The sequence below is a fragment of the Notamacropus eugenii genome, chromosome 5 (genome assembly GCF_028372415.1).
Source record: "Notamacropus eugenii isolate mMacEug1 chromosome 5, mMacEug1.pri_v2, whole genome shotgun sequence".
Classification (NCBI taxonomy): Eukaryota; Metazoa; Chordata; class Mammalia; order Diprotodontia; family Macropodidae; genus Notamacropus; species Notamacropus eugenii.
Genome location: NC_092876.1, coordinates 358766645 through 358784446, shown reverse-complemented (window position 1 = coordinate 358784446; position 17802 = coordinate 358766645). Strand labels below are relative to the sequence as shown.

The window sequence follows — 17802 nt, the reverse complement described above, 5'->3', positions numbered from 1 at the left end:
CAGATGTAGATATATATTCAGAGACCTTTATTGAGGATTTTTTTTAAATCATAGAATTCATGTTGTTGATTCAAATTTGTTGAGCTGAACTATATTTGTTAAACAGTTAAAACATTTTTTTTCTAAACAACTTTAGTTTTTAAAGAATCTAGACATAATATCTCATGTACCTTCTAGATAGGATGGACTCAGTTTCAACCGCAGAACAAAAGCTGGGCTGCTCTTGTAGACTAAAATTGTTTAATAAAATAAATTAATACTTGACAGGGATGCCAAGAAAAAATGATTTAAAACGCAACATCAGTTGTCATTGAAAATGTCACTCAGGCAAAATTATAATATTGCAAATAACTTGGAAGGTTAATCTTCTCTTTTCCTTCTCAAACCTGTCACTTTTCCTCCTATTCTTCCTCTCACAGGTGAGGACAGTGCCTGTTACTTCACTGGGAAAAGCAAGGTCATTTAACCTGAGCTCTCCCTTCCTTTCTCTTTATCTTAAAACCCTTTAACATTGTCTCACACTCTCCTTCTTTGCTGTCTATGACCAGGAAGTGACCTTTCTGCTTGCAAAGGTTAAACCATTCATGTGTACTTGATCTTGAAACAATAAAGCACAAAAAGTTTCTAGTGAAATTTAGAAACATGTAATTCCATAATTTGAGACATCCTATTGACAGTTTAATAGCACAAGGTAATACCCAAAATTTTTTTTTCTGAATTGTACAAACCCAGATCATAGAGAGCTGACAAATGTGCCAGATCTGTATGTCACTCCCCAGAATCTATTTACCTTTCATCTTTGTTTCCCCAAAACTAAGTTTTATTAGTAACTAGTCCCTATCCAACTACTAAAACAGTTACATCTGTACTTGACAGAAATGAAATACTTCTTTCTATTTCATATTTATCTAAGTCTTGTATGGTCAGCCTATTTAAGCATCACATATTGCATCTTAAATCGGATGAAAAAAAGTGTAAGATATCCAATAAACCACATATTTTCAGCTGGTCTGTATAACATTGGATAAGTAGACAGAATGGCCTTAAATTCATTAAGACCATAGAGGGGGAGAAGAAAAGGGAAAGAGAGGAAGCGGAGCCAGCCCACAAGGAGGCCAAAGAGGGATGCGCTGTGCCAGAGGCAGGATGGCGCTGTTCATGCTGTTGTTCAGCTGGCAGGGGAAGCTGCGGCTGCAGAAATGGTACCTGACTATGTCAGACAAGGAGAGGAAAAAGATGGTTTGAGAGTTTATGCTGGTCGTCCTGGCCAGAAAGCCCAAGATGTGCAGCTTCCTGGAGTGGAGAGACCTCAAAGTTGTCTATAAGAGATATGCCAATCTCTACTTCTGCCAGGCCATTGAGGGCCAAGATAATGAGCTCATCACACTGGAACTGATCCACCGATACGTGGAGCTCCTGGACAAATATTTTGGCAGCATATGTAAACTCGATGTCATCTTCAACTTTGAGAAGGCCTACTTCATTTTGGATGAATTTCTGATGGGTGGTGATGTCCAGGATACCTCTAAGAAAAGTGTGTTAAAGGCCATAGAACAAGCAGATCTACTACAGGAGGAAGATGAGTCACCTCGAAGTGTCCTGGAGGAGATGGGTTTGGCATAGCTTCCCACTCCGATGGGAGAGACGTTGCAGGGTTGCCATGCCTTGGCAGACATGGCTGGTTGCTTCCAAGTCCACACACGTTCAGATCCCTTTTTCCTGTGGAAGACCCTTCCTCTGCTCTCTCAGTTTCTCTTGGAGAGAGCTGTGGACTGGAATCCTTCACACATTCCTTCTTTCTCTGACTCCCATCATTTCCTGTTCCTTCACTTTTTCCAGTTGATGTTTGAAAAATTGGATGAGAAAGACTTTGACCAAGAAGAGAGGGGTGTTAATGTATATTTCCTTCTCTTTCCTCATCCTGAGAAATGACTTCACTTAAACCTTACTTCATTCTCACATAAACTGTAAATATATAAATATGTCAGGTTAAATGAAAATTGTTTTCAGCCCTCCACCTACCCAAAGAAAAATAACATACCTACATTTCCTCCCCTTCCCTACTCCAATTAGCCAGGCCTTTGTCCTTTCTTAGGGAAAGGGATTTCTAGTATATTAAGGAGGGGTTTCTCTTTCCTTACATCTCTCACCCCTGTCCCCCTCTCAGAGTGGGTTTGAACCACAGAGGAAAATATAGCTAATTTTAAAAATCTTATGACTTTGAGGGAAGGGATACAGGAAGGCTTGGGCCTGTCAGGAACTCAATGGAACCCCAATGCTCTAATTTAGGGGGAGGGAGGGAGAAAAGAATGTTTATCTGTCTCTGCTTTCTTTCTTCCTGAAATAAAAGGACTATCATTTCTGGAAAAAAAAAATACATTAAGACCAGATGATAATAAGCATTTGCTAAGCACCTACTATGTATAACTCAGAAAACATTTCCAGCTCACCTTCCTGGAGTTTACAATCTATAGGAGAGATAAAACATGTGCATAGATAAGTGCATACATAATTTAAGGAGAAAGGGAGAACTAACAAGGAACTTTTAGCCATTAGAGCTATTTATAGCATGAAAACTGAGCAATTTTCATTCTGAAGATGAACAAAATAGATGTCTTTTACCCCATCCCCTAATCAAACCTTCAAATTAAGAGAAGTCTATTAGAAAAACAAAATCTTGAAACTTTGGTCCTTCAGGGCAGAGTTGGAATCATTCTATGTAAATGAAAATAGCCTTGTGCTCTTAAAATTTTGCTATTAGACAAGTTTAATATTAATATGGTTATTACAAACTATTTTGGTAAAAGTCATCTCAAACTTTACCAGTAACTAATTTAGAATGATAGAAGTAATAGTCTCATGTACCTTTGGATTCAGAGAAAATTTGAACACTTTATGAGAAGATTGACAATTGCATAATTAAAGTATATTTATAATTGGCAAAAACCTGTAAGGGAACACCTTTTAAGGGAAATTTTTCCTTTGGCAAAAAAATAGGCCAAAGATCATCCATTTTGTTGTGGTGGTAGTTGTTAGGGATGCATTATCAAAGCAGAAATTTAGTGAGAAGAATTTAAGGGCAAGATCATTAGCTTTTGTATTACTTAGTTCTAAACTTTTTATTCTAATATTTAAATGATAACAAGGTGTATTATGGGAGGAAGTAAAATCCCCTCCATCCAGTCCTGAACAAGTACTCAGGCTCCATTTTGTAGAGTAGACTCCCTCAGATTGCTTGAAGGGACACACTGACAAGTACTATAGTATTGCTATAATACAAAATTGCTTTTTAGAACACTTGGACCAATTCAGGGCTCTACTAAATGTGTAGGAATGTGTCTGCCTTTTTAAAAAGAAAAAAAATTATGAAGTTTTCAAAGATGAATATTTCAATGTATAATCAGAAAAAAGATAAATTAAACTGTGAGTTTTAATATATAGTTTTTTTAAAGTATGCATTTAATTTAACTGAATAGTGTATTGAAAATGAATTTTTTGTTTTAGTATGATCAAGTGCCTCTAATTGAATAATATGATTAAAGATGATTTTCCTCACCCATTAATGGGCCTGGAAAAATATGTAGGAAGGCCCACACCTTTTGTTAAGTTTCTAATGAGGAACTGGTTCTCCAGGGTTGTGATACCTTCTGGCTCTAAGAAAATGTATAAATACTCTGAGGGTGAGATTTTACTTTGGGGCTTAGTTTTTGGAAGTGTGTGGCCAGATGAGACTCTGGGAAATCTGTAAGGAAGCCCCTGGCTTTGAAAATCCAGAACTTGGCACTTCCCTCTTCAGTAACTATGTATGTATGTTCAGGCAGTTGTATCTATCTGTTGATTTGTGATGTATGTATTTCTTACTGTCAGACAGTTTGGAAGCACTGTCTGTTGATTTAGATTTCTCTGTATTTTCTCTGAAGTACAAGGTGCTGACATTTTCCCCTGAAGTACAAGAATGATACATGTGCTTGATTAAAGTGAGTGTTTACCCCGCAAAAGTTGCCTTTTCTTTTATAAATGCAGATCTAAGAACCTGTGATAACAGGCCCCCTTATGTATGTTGGGGTACTTGCTGATTAATACAGTAATGTATCAAAAATTTTCCCTCTACCCCAAATTAAACCCTGTAGGGTAATAAAAATATTGTTAGGAAAGACAAATCCACATATTGCCCTTGTCTGAAAATTCATGTCTCATACTACACTTTTAGTTCATGACCTCATGATCAAGAGATATGAATCCTGCTTCATCAATAGTCCTCTGAAATTATGACTGGTGCTTCTATTGTTCAGGGTTCTTAAGTCTTTCAAAGCTTTTTTTCATTTTCATTATTGTACACATTTTGTAAACTTCTCTCTGGTTTGCTCATTTCACTCTGCATGTTATTACAAATCTTCAAGTATCTCTGAATCAATTCTTTTCATTTTTTTTGTCACATAACATTACATTACATTCATTGCACATATATTCCATTTCTGGCCTCATATGAAAGAGATATCATGACACAACAGATTCAGCTGGTAGCATGGCAGATAGGGTACTGGCCTTGAAGTCAGGGAAATCTTAGTTCAAATCCATCCTGAGAGACCAGCTGTGTGACTTTGATCAAATCACTTTTGTTTGTCTCAGTTTCTTCAACTGTAAAATGGGGATAATAATAGTACCTACAGAGTTAATGTGAAGATTGAATGAGTTATATTTCTCAGAAAAGCACCTGTCACACAGGAGGTTCTATATAAGTGTTTATTTCCTTCTCTTTTCTCTCCATTCCTTCATTAGTAGATAGGAAATCATTTTCAGAGCTAGGAAGATAAGGGATTCACTTCTGATATATGCTGACAACATAAACACCTTCCTCCTTTTCCTCTTTCTTGCTTTATGTTTACTTTATTTTTATTGTGATATATTTGATGCAATAGATTATTCTAAAGTTAGTTTCTGTGAAGCTAACTTTCTGTCTTCCCACCAATTGCTGTCAAAGAGTGCTTTTTTGAGATAATTTTTTAAAGTGTATTGGACATTGGGTTTTTCAGTTCAAATGTCTCTGATTCTTCTTTGTCTCATCTATTCCAATGATTTACATCTCTGTTTTTATCAGTACCACATAATTTTCATGGTTACTAAATCATAATTTAAAAGCTAAATTCCTACTTTTAAGAAATAACTCAGTTTTTTTCTATCTTTCATTTATCCAGATGAATTTTATCATTTATTTTTTAAATTCTGATAGTATTTTCTTTTGGTAATCTTGGTAGCACAGTATTAAATCTGTGAATTCATTGAATTAATATTGTCACTTGTTATTGTATTGACATAGTTCATCCATGAGCATTGGCTGAACCAATTCTTTGTTATTCTTTTTTTTTTAAAGAGTGCTTTTTAATGGTAATTATATTTTTTTAAAGTCCTTTGGCAAATAGACTCCTGGAGATTTTATGCATTTTGTGGTTATTTTGAATGGAGCTGTATATTTAATTATTCCCTTCTGAATTTGCTGTAAAGAAATATCAATGGTTATTGTTGGTTTATTTAATATATTTTTAATTTTTAAGCTATTAATTGTCTCAATTAGTTTCTTTGCTGATTTTATAAGAAAACTATCTTTTTTAAACAGATAGAAATAGATTTTTTTTCTTTTTCTTCATCTTTTTCATGCTTTCAATTTTTTTCAGAGACATTATATTCTCTTGGAGCAGGAGGGATTTAATGAAAGACTTTAAATATAGACATAAGAGTTTGTATTTTATTGTAGAAGCAATAAAGAATCACTGAAGCTTCTTGAGCAAGGGAGTGACAAAGTAAAATCTGTACTTTAGGAATGACTTGGGTTTGGTGGCTTTGTAAATAATGGATCTGAGAAGGGAGAGGTTGGATGTAAGTAGACCAATCTACAATTGTTTAGGCAGAAAATAATCAGGACAGGAGAGTGATAATCAAGTGAGTGGAAAAAAGGGGTCAGATGTAAGAAATGTAATGGAAGTAGAATAAGTGAGACTTAGTAACATTAAATTTGGGAGTGATGGAGAATCAAGTTTAGCATATTAATTCAAAGTTACATAACTGAGTGAATAGAAATATGGTGATATTCTTTATAGAAATGTATAATGTTAGAGAAGGAAGAGGAATGATGGAAGTAAGAGGGAGATAAATTCCATTTTGAACATATTGAATTTGAGATACCTATAGGGCATTGAATTAGATACCATTTTAATAGACCCATTTATATGTGTAATCCATGATCTTGGTTTCATTAATATAATAAAGGCTGTGTACATGGATAGTGTTATGCATGTGAAGGGATACACTAATGCCTAAAAAATGAAACCAAAATGTTACTTCATGTTTTAAATTTTGAAGCATGGATTGTTGCATTATGTGATAAGTTCCTAATTGTATAATATGGATGCTATAAGAACTATGGAGAAAGCTCATATTCAAAGTCAAATTATATGGCTTCACTTTTATAATGGTATAATAGTATCAGTCCTTTCATTCCTATCTGATTACTCTTCTAGAAAGTTCTTTGATTCAAATAGACAAGAGGTGGGGAATCTGTGGCCTCAAAACCATATGTGGCCTTCTAGGTCCTTGGATGCACCCTTTTGACTGAGTCCAAGTTTTGTAGAACAAATACTTTTGTTAAGGAGATTAGTCCAGCGTAATTGCTATTTGAAGTCATCAAACATTCCAGCTTATGCCTTGGTCTGTGATATTCTGCGAAAGAGATGAGAACAATTTTTATTAGACTAGATTAAGCACCTACTCTGGAAGCAAACTAGGAAATAAGCAAAAAAAAAATTCTATCTAATTGTTATTTAAAAAAAAAATATAGGTGATTGAAATGTGGACCATTTAGGGAAACAGCATTATTCTTTTTTCCAATATTTGTTGTGTCATAATTACAAATGCAACCAGTAAAGACCCCTCAGATCCAGGACATATTGATTAGTGTGTCAGAAATTGACGTAGTGTTAATGAATATTAGGAAAGAAAATCAGCTTTTAAATGTCATATTCTGAATTGTTTTTCATAGTCATTTTAAAGAAGGCCAGCCTATTGTGTTGGATAAACAAAATCTGGGTTATCTGTCTAAACTAAAAGAACAATGCCTTAGCCAGTGTCTAATGGAACAACTAACTGACATTCCTCAATCTTTGAAAAAGGTAGGTAACCATTTGTGGATCACAATGAAAAAAATGACATTTCTGACAAAAATTAATTTCCAGATCTTTTCAGTATAATCCTATACTGACAAAGGATCTGCCAATATCCAGTCTAAATACCATCTCAGTCATTGCATCCAAAGAGGTTTGATTTTATGTAACCATGAACAATGTTGTATAACCAAAGACTGTGTCTACACTAAAAAGGCAAATGACTTCAAAAATTACCCATGATAATACTATTATTAGTACTATTATTAGACACCGTGAACAGATGTTCATTTTGGTATAGTTGTTTGATGTTTAAAAGCATAATCTATTTCAACATTTTGCACAAAAGGAATTTGATTCAATTAAGTTCAGGAAATGTTGAATGATTGTACATCAAGACCAAAGTACTGACCTAATCTTTGTTGGGGATAATTACCTAGCTGATATAATGAGCAAAGTGAGGAACCTGGAGTCAGAAAGGTCTGAGTTTAAATCCAGCCTCAGATGCTTACTGGCTGTATGACTTTGGACAAGACATCTAACCTTCTGTGACCAAATTTCTTCATCTGAAAAAATATATAAGAATTACCCAGCATTGTTTTGAGGATAAAATGATAAAATATTTGTAAAGTATTTTGCAAATATTAAAGAAGCAAACAGGTGGCTCTGTCATAGATAATAACAGAACTCAATCTATTTTTCACCAATTCAAGGCCATCCTTGGAATTCTAAAAGTTTACTGGTCATCAGAGATATTTGCTTGTTTCATGGAAAAATCTACTATGTCAGGATATATTTTGAGAAGTGAAATATATATCTAAAAAAACAGCCATTACAATAAAGAATTACATTGTTTGAAACCCCTCTTAATAGATGTATGCATTTCATATTTGTCTTTTTGTGTGTGTTCTTCAGCTATAATTTCATAAAAGAGAATATTGTTAAACATGCAAATGGATAAGATTTCATAAGAAATAGGATCACCTTTGAAAGTTCTGAAGTTATTCAAAGATGAGATAAATATGTATTCAACAAAGCATTCTATTGTTTTGTAAGATTTATAAGAAAATTGAAGCAAATGACTTTGCTAGCGCTAAAATAAAAACCAGGGTTCTTATGATTTAACTAAATTCATTCAGGTTCACCTTTGCCCTTTTTATGATGGATGCTATTCTTTAGATCATAGAGCAGTAGGTCATTCAACACTCTTGAGAGCAGAACCAGATTAAAATGTAATTGGGAAATATTTTAACAAAATAATTAAAAAATATCATAGATCATAGATAAGTTGACATCGTATCTTCTAAGGAGATATGTGTCCCGTATGGATTCCTAATGCCTCTGATTCTATTTGAGTTTTACACCACTACTCTTCCTGTTCTTGTTTAGTTGTTTTCATTCCTGTCCTTCATGAACCCATTTGAGACAAACAGGGTTAAATGACTTGCCTAGGGTCATACAGTTAGTAAGTGTCTGAGGTCAGTTCTGAACTCAGGTCTTCCTGACTCCAGGCCTGGTACTCTATCTATTGTACTGTTGTACTATCTACTGTACAGTAGTACTGTACTGTACCCAGACCACTACTCTACATGATTATAAAAGTAAGAAAGTCTCTTCAAGGCACAAATATCAACTTATTGTAGTTCAGTAGTGAAAATCTTGTATGACTGCTTGGCTATGATGAAAAAGTAGGTGAAAATATTTTCAACTTATTTTCAATTAAAGTGTGAAAATATCTATATCTATGTATATCTATATCTATAGATAGATAGATAGATAGATAGATAGATAGATAGATAGATAGATAGATAGATAGATAGTGGTAATTTCTCCAGGTAAGAAGACATAAGCATCTACTTGTAAAATAATATGTATGAGTCCCAGCACCACTTGATACAGAAGACAAATAAGAGGGAAAAACCCTTCATTTTGCCCACTCCATAATTCAAAAAACATTTACCATCACTTTAAACAAGTGACTTGTAAAATTTTGACAATAATGAGAAACTCTTTATCTTACATATTGGAAGGCACAATAGATGAATCATTGGAAAGACATTTATAGAATCTTTGGAAGATTTGTAAACTTAAGGCAGATTACTTTGGGATTATGGCAGATTTATTCTTAAGGCAAAACTGCAAACACAACCCAAGAATAACTAGATTAGTTAAAGGAATTCGATTTGTTTTCCATGTTTTAGATCTTTTAGCAATCTATTCAGTGAAAGGTTGTTTTATCCTTACAAAGTTCATGTGAAAGAGACGTTTTCAAGACTAGCACACGAAAATAACAGTTCCAACTCTGAAATTGATGATTAGTAACAATGAGTGAATTACATTCTTATGAGATTGTGGTGAGGAAAGTACCTTGTAAAACACTATGCAAAACTCAACCTTTTATTATGAATCTTTTTAGAACTGTTCATTGTAAAGTGACATATTTGTATATTATCTATTTTTACATGGTAATATTTTAGTTCCTAATTTTCATATATTCTAAAACTCTGAGAAAATATGCAAAGATTCAACACAGTTCAAATGCTATAGACCTGTCATTGGTTAAGCTGTAGACCTTCAAGGGAACCCAGACACAGTTCATTTTGAAATTTCCAGGTCTGACCTGGGCCTGCATCCAGGTTCCCCAAGGCTAAAAATAGTTGAACAATCTGCCAGCTGGTAAGGTAACAGCTGGGCCATTTTTAGTTTGGTGGGCTCAGCAGTGGAGTCAGGCTGGACTTGTCAGTGGTGGACAAATCTAATGGCCAAAGTTCATCTCCACCAGAGAAAAATTTGAATCTACTCACAAAAATGAAGACGGAGTCAATAAATCTGAGTTGGTCGAGAGATGCTAAGAAGACAAATAGAGCTGAAAATAGAAGAGAAAAGTGCTTAGGACAGAACTTGAAGGACACTGGGCTTAGAGGGCTGCAAACAGATGATAATCCAGCAAGGAAATCTAAGAAGGAATAGTTGCACAAGGTGGAAGAAAACCAAGAGAACAGCTCTCATATAGTAAGTCCTAGAACCCATTAGCATAGCACTCTCTCACTAATGGAGATCAATTCCCTGTGCCTACGTGAGAGGTGGGGCAGAACTGATGAGAGCTTAAGAGAAAAAAGCTTAAAATGTCTTTAGTTTCTCTAGGCTCTGCAGTTGCTTTGGACACTTCTGTCTTTAAACTTTGAGAGACAAGATGGACAATGTCAATCTATTTCAGGTTACTGAAGGGAGAATAAGACACTGGGAAAAAGACAGCATAAGAAGAGCTAGCAGTTTCCATCAAGTTCCTATCCTATTACTATACTAAGGCTTCAAGGATTTGGTTCTTTGGTGAGATCTAGGACTTTCTCTCTCTCCCTGTCTCTCTCTCTCTCTCTCTCTCTCTCTCTCTCTCTCTCTCTCTCTCTCTCTTTCTCTCTCTCTCTCTCTTTCTCTCTCTCTCTCTCTCTCTCTCTCTCTCTCTCTCTCTCTCTCTCTCTCTCTCTCTGTCTCTGTCTATCTCTTTGTGTCTCTCTGTCTCTTTGTGTCTCTCTGTCTTATCTCTCTCATGACTCGAGTTTCTTCACTCCCAGTTTTGAGGCATGTGAAAGGCAATGAAACTGAGCTCATGATAGAATTGGAGACCACCTTCACTCTATATTGTCTTGTATATATTCTTCTCTATAACTTTCTCTGATATCTGTTTTGCTACTGACTTGGTTAAATGAGCTAATTTACTATTCCCTATAATTGTTCATTGTGGAACTGGTGTATGGTGGAAAGGGAGACAATTAGATACATAAATTGGGTCTTCCTTTCCCCGTTAATGAATAGTAATCAGAAGTTTAGCTTGAATCTGAAAAATACATCCCCTCTAGTAATAATATTTGAAAGGAGTGGACAAATTTAATTGGAATTCAGTTGCTCCCTTTTTCTGAGTAGAGCAGAATGGTCAACCTTTGTCCTCTGGAACTTTCCCTCCTGGTGAGAATCAAAAGGTCCTTTGGATAAGGGTGGGGAAAGAAGAGGAGAGGGATATCTAGTCTTCCTCCCTTCAAGTCATACAACTACATGTGGACAGCCTCATTACACATGGAAGTAAAAGGATGGAGACTCCATTTGAAAAATAGTCATAATTACCAAAGTTGCAAAGAAATCCAAGTAGACAGATGATGAAGACTTGGCAAAGGATATTAGATTTAGCAGTTAAGAGATCACTTAGCCACTGAGAAAGCAATGTTGGGATTAGAAGCTAGATTGAAAAGTAAGTTTCAGATGAAAGAAAGTGAAATTATAGAAGCCTACAAATTTGTCAAAGAAATAGGGAAGGGCAAAAAGGAATAAGCCTTTATATAGATTTACTATATATCACCACTATGCAAAACATTTTACAGATATCTCATTTGTTCTTCCCCCAAACTCCACAAAGTAGATGCTTTTATTATACCTATTTTACAATTGAATAAACTGAGGCAAACTGAGATTAATTGACCCAAGGTCACATAGCAAGTAAATACCTGAGGTCATATTTGAACTCAAGTCTTCCAGACGCCAATTTCAGTGAGCCCAGTCTATATACTGACCAGCCAGCCAGCTTTCTCAGGAGATATCATAAGACATTGTGAATGAGTTGAACATCCAAGTAGATATTTTTATTATTATTTTTTTTGAGGGAGACCTCAAAATAGAGAACAAGTCTATAGATAGTTACTGATGATGAGAGATGTTTGAAGTAAACAGGCTCCTAGAAATAATAGTAAGAGATAGAATCTAGGACAGAAGTTAAGAAAGTTCCCTAGGCAAAAGGGAGAGTCATCCCTTCCTTGGAGACTGGATCAAAGGAAGAAAGGGTGAGTGAATGTCAAATGGTTTTGAGGCATGTGACAAGCAATGTAACAGAGCTCATGATAGAAGAATTTTCTTTTCTCAGTACAATAGGAGTTGAACTCTGCTGAGAGAAAGTGAAGAATGGGATGGAAAAGGTACTTTAAGGAGAGAGGAAAGGGTTGGCAATAACTTGCTGCTATAGGTACTTTGATAAAGATCCAGTTGAGGAATAAGATGCTAACTGTGCAGCAATGAGAACACAGTTGAGATAAGATAACATGAATCTGTAGTGGACTAAATTACATTAGTTGAATCACTACTTCCAAAACGCATTCAACAGTATGGGAGATGAAGAGTAGGAAGCAAGTAATAGGGATGAACCAAATTTGAATACTGGCTGCACGTAGAAGATGGTAAAAAGGGGTTATGAGAGTCTAAATGATAGAGGACAGCAGAGAGTTGAACTGGTTAACTTTGGCATCAAGATAAAAAGGAGAAGAAAATAAGGCCAAAATATGGGACAAAAGAGGGAGACCAGAGCTCACAGTAAGAATAATAGACTGACTTAGATTAAGTAAGTTTGAGATATAGGTATAATGAGAAGAAATTATAACCCCTGAGAGCAAATTTCAGAGTTCAAGATCATGGAGGTGGCACAGTTATAAGTAAGACTTGCCAATATTTTTGGTTAGGTTCAGATTCCCAACATTCAATACATAGGAACATAAATTATAGAACAGGGCAAAGTCTGTAAAGAGAAAGTAAAGCAAATCAACATTATCAAGGGGAAATTTTAAAAATAAAATTGGGCATCCCTTCCAAAACTATTAATTGTGTCTTAACTCATCTTATTCTCTTCTCTAACCAATTCCTTCTATGTCTTTCTCCACTAATCCCTACCTAACTTTCGAAGTCCAACTCAATCCCCACACTCTCCATGAAGCCCTCTCATGTTACTTTATCTCTATTTTTACAGAGCTCTTGTTACATTTACCGTCAAATGTCAGGGATCTACAAACTACAACCAAAGAACCAAATCTACAATCCATGTTTTATACATTTTTAAATAAAGCAAAAAAAAAATTTAAAAGTATAAAAACATGTATAATTAGCTTGAAGGCCATACAAAAGCAAGAGGTAATGAGGTTTGATCCATGAGCAAGGCCATGTTGGCTCTTTCTGTAACAGTTATATAGATCAAATGAAATAATATATTTAAAAAGTGCCTTTACAGAACTTTATAGAATTATATAATGTTAGCTATTATTGTTATTTTTGTTATTACTCTTATTAATCATTATAGTTTAAGATTTAATGGCTTGATGTGTTAAACTTCTCCTTCCATTGGACTATAAGCAGATAGAGGGTAGATGCTGAGTTACACTTCTCTTTCCCACAGTATGTAGCCCAGTTCAAATATCATTTATATATGTGTGTATGTATATATATAGATATATATAACTTTATGTATATGTGTTGTCTGTTCCCAAAGATTATAAATTCTTGAGACAAGGGCTAAATAATTTTAAAGCACCAGCACTATGGCTACTATATAGTAGTCACTTAACCTAGTTATCCATTGCTTGAGTGATTAAATAGAAGCAATTGAGGATGACATGAGATGGCATAGGAAAAGGAAAGGCCAAATAGAAGATCAGAGGATGGCAAAAATGAAGTGGGTTTAGAAATCGGAACTATATTGTTTAATCATCTGTCACAATGGGCTTGTATCTAGTGATAAAATTCAATAGAATGTTCTTTTTATTTATTTATTTTAGATTAAAGAAGGCTAAGAAGTACCATCATTGGTGAACATCTGCTTGTATAGTCTCCATTATAAATGTGGAATAACTGCATATTGTGAAGTGTGGTATAAAATAAAACACAATCTATATTTAACCAAAGTTTAAAGCAAATAGAATTGGGCTGCTTCCTACTCACATCAGTACATTGGTAAATTAATCAGCAGAAGAGTCTGTTGCTTGCTTTGTAAACAGAATGATATTTATATATAACACAAATTAGTACATTAACACCCCCAAACAATTATGCAAACAAAAGAAAGGGATTAACTGACTGAATTAATCTGGTAAATAGTTTTTAAAAAGAGAGACAAATATTGTCTTTAATTTCACACATAAAAATTAGGATGCCTTTCATTACCCTACCACATGTATATATAAACTGGAGATGATTTCTAAATTGACATCAACTTAAAGGATCATATGGATTATAAAAGATTATGCTGTCATCATAGTACACTGTAATTATTGACTCTCATTAATGATACCTTTAGTTTGCTCAAGTACCTTTCTTTGGTAATTACCTATAATTGAGATCATATTCTAACAGAGTAAATGGAGTTTAGAAATTTGTGAGTTTTTTTTCCTTTTAATTCTACACAGTTCCCAAACAAGCAGATTTTAAAATTTATTGTACCAGCTCATCAGATGGTTAATGTGTTAAGTACAAAGGGAACAGATTTCTCATTAAGCATCACTCACAATCTTCTAGGCCATGTAAGCCTACAGCAGCTCTGTGGATCCCAGCGTCCTGGGAGGCCCATCTGTTCCTCTGAAGTGATGGTGGTGCCAGTAACTATTAAGGAAAAGGCATGTGGATGGATCCAAGAGTCCAGGAGATGACTCACTTGTCTAGGGAGTGAATTCATTGAAATCAGCCTTCTACTTGTAACCCATAATTGTACAAGAAGTTTCCTCCCAGACTCAATTCACCAATATTGGCACCATTGACTCATATCTACAGCTTCTGAAGCTGAGGTTGTGGTAGTTCACTATCACTAAATTTTTTTTTCTTTGAGGGACCCTACCTGAACATTATCTTCAAGGCATATTGTAGATTGAGTTGAATGTGGAAAAGGTTAATATTCCAAATGCCCTCTTTTCAGAGGAAAGTAAGGGTCGAAACAATTAAATCATACAATCTCCCTAAATACTACAAAGAAAATCAAATGGTTCATATTAGATTCAATTTGCAATTTAAAGTGTAGAGTGATGACCTCTTCTTGGAAGATTTCATTTTAGTGCAGTGGAACAGAAAATTCCCTGGATTTTAAGGTCGACAATGTAGCACTTTGCTCTTCTGGTTGTGTGAGTTAAGGGATGTAAATCACTTAACCATCTGTCTCCTCATATGAAAAATAATAATGATATTGTCTGAGCTACTTATGTCATGAGGTTGTTATGAAAAAAATGCATTTTGTAAACTGAAAACCATTACGTGGATGTTGTTATTTTACATTGATTAGGAGAAGGAAGGTGGACTTGGGGATTAAGAGGGAGGTTTTGGGAGGGATATTTTTAATTCTGGTTGGAGTTTGAAAGATTTACCAGGTATTCTATAGCTGAAAGGTGAATTATTATTTTTAGGTGTCTTTCTCTTTTTAATTTCATCTTTAATTTATGGGAAAACAACAGGTCTTTCTTTAACATAATACAATAAAAAGATAAATTAATAAAAGCTGATTAATAAATTAATAAAAGATGCAAATCTACTATGCACAAATTGCTATTCCTTTCAAGCATACAATAAAATTTTTATATAAATTTATTTTTTCCTTGTTTTTTCCCTCTTTCCCTAGCTGGAGATGGCTCCCATTAGACACAAATGTGTGCGTGCATGTACATGTGTGTGAAATTATTATATAAATGCTTCTATTTATCTGTTCTATTTCTGGATTCAGATGCATGTTTATTCATATGTTCTTTATAGTTAATTTCTGTATTTATAATAGACAAAATAAATTTATTTGTTCAAAGTCATTCTCAAAACAATATTGCTGTTAATATATATGTTTTCTTGATTACACTTATTTCACTCTTCTTTATTTTGTACAAGTCTTTCTTGACAGGCATTTAAACCGGTAAAAGGTAACTAGACTCTGGAAAATAGAAGATATTAGGTAATCCTGGGCATCTCTGTTCCTGACTCATTGAAAGGAGCAGAATTCACTTGATGGCATATGATCTCCTTCTAGCTATGATCAATGTCTTTAGGGCTAAGCATCTTTCTAATTAAACAGGATAGAAATCAAATAGCCAGGTAACCTCTGTCCTGGGATCAGAGTTCTTTATGACAACTATACCTAAGACTGTTTTTGTCTATCTACACTTATACCTGCATGTTTTATCTGACCATGAACTTGATGATCTTTTACCTGCATAAATCTTTGGTATTTGTCAGATCGCATCTAGTTAATGGGACTTCTGGTTCTTTCTAGATCTTTGCCACATTAGATCAGGGCCAACATGGACCCTTCCTACCTTTCCACTGTTTTTATATCTCACTTTCCTCCCCCACATAATCTGATCCAGTGATAATGACCTCCTTGCCTTTCCTCAAATGCAACACACTATTTCTTCGCTTGGGACTTCTTCACTGGCTATCCTCAATGCCTGAAATACTGTCCCTCATCATCTATACCTCCTGCTTTCCCTGGCTTTCCTTAAATCCAGCTAAAATCTTACTTTTAATAAAAAGTATTTCTTGATTCCTTGCAGTGTTAGTGACTATTCTGTTGATTACATTATTTATTCTGTATGCTTTTTTTGGTTTTCATTGTCTTTCCATCAGATGATCAGAATAAGTTTTTCATGCTGTGGAATAGCCTCAGTCACTCTGCCCTCATTTTCACTCTGATGGAGGGAACAGTCATATCAATGAGATCATAGATCACCTGAAATGCTGAAATCAACCTTCCTCTTAACTTTATCTTCTAATAAGTATAGCTTTAGTTAGAAAAACATGGACTCGTTGATTTTACATCAGCATCAAATAAAACATGATTTATCTTTCCTTGAAATCCCAAAGGACAAAATTTGGTAACTTTCCAGTAAATATCCTTTCCTAGCCCTACCTAAAATTTAAAGGTGAACATGAGGCAAGATTACTGTCTTTGAGTTAGTATAAAATTTAGGAAGCAGTACACTAAAATATTTTGTTTCCCTTGGATTCCATGATATTTGTCTTAAGACTCTTCTAGAGAAATGTTTTGATAGTCTATGAAAAGGGAATTTGAATTGCTTTTCTTTGGTTGGTTTAAAAAAAAATTAAATTTTGTTTCCATTTAAACTTTAAACTTCATTAATTTTGTGTGAAAGGTTAGTTCTGTTGTCTGAATTACCAACCAATCCCAGTACTTCTTTCATACATTAAACTAACTGGCCAATCACAGCATTTTTTTACATCATCTTTACATTTTCAGCTAATTTTTTGAGCTGGGAGGTCAGTGTTCTTAGGGGCTACTTATTTACTGAAAAAAAGTTTTGGGGATTTTTTTCCCTTTTTTTCTACCTACTACCCAGTTCAGAGCCATTTCAGCAGATACTTTAAGGTTATTCTTCAAATAACTGAGCTTTCCCAGTAGTTCTTGGAATTTGTAAGGTGAAAGTGGTATCTTTAATGGGTAGAAACTGACCAAGATTTCACTTTTGAACCAGTATCATTATCTATTGTCAACCAATTAAAAATGTTTTCTAATTCGACACTCCTCCAAAGGAAAAAGTGAAATTAATCAATGTCATATAATTAGCTAAAGAATTCTAATTTAATAAAAACTAGAAAGAAATCAAAGCATATCTAATTCCCAAAGGAATTACTCCTAGAAAGCAAGAACTGGATTGTAGAATGAACAGTGTCTAAAATGATGTATAAGAAACACCATAATTTGCTTTTCTCCATAAAGAAAATAGTTTACAACATGTATACTCTTGTCTACTGTAGTACAGAAAAGAAAGCCCTGTTTTTGGCTAATTGGATGTGACCGTCAGCCAATTGTGAGCTTTAAATATAAGTAGTTATTTAGTGTAACAACATGCTTCAG

At 34.5% G+C, this 17802-nt stretch overlaps 1 pseudogene; it reads left to right on the top strand.

Annotated features, from left to right (window-relative positions):
- The first annotated feature begins 1146 nt into the window (after window positions 1-1146).
- On the top strand, window positions 1147-2284 carry LOC140509269 (AP-1 complex subunit sigma-1A pseudogene; annotated as a pseudogene).
- The last annotated feature ends 15518 nt before the right edge of the window (window positions 2285-17802 follow it).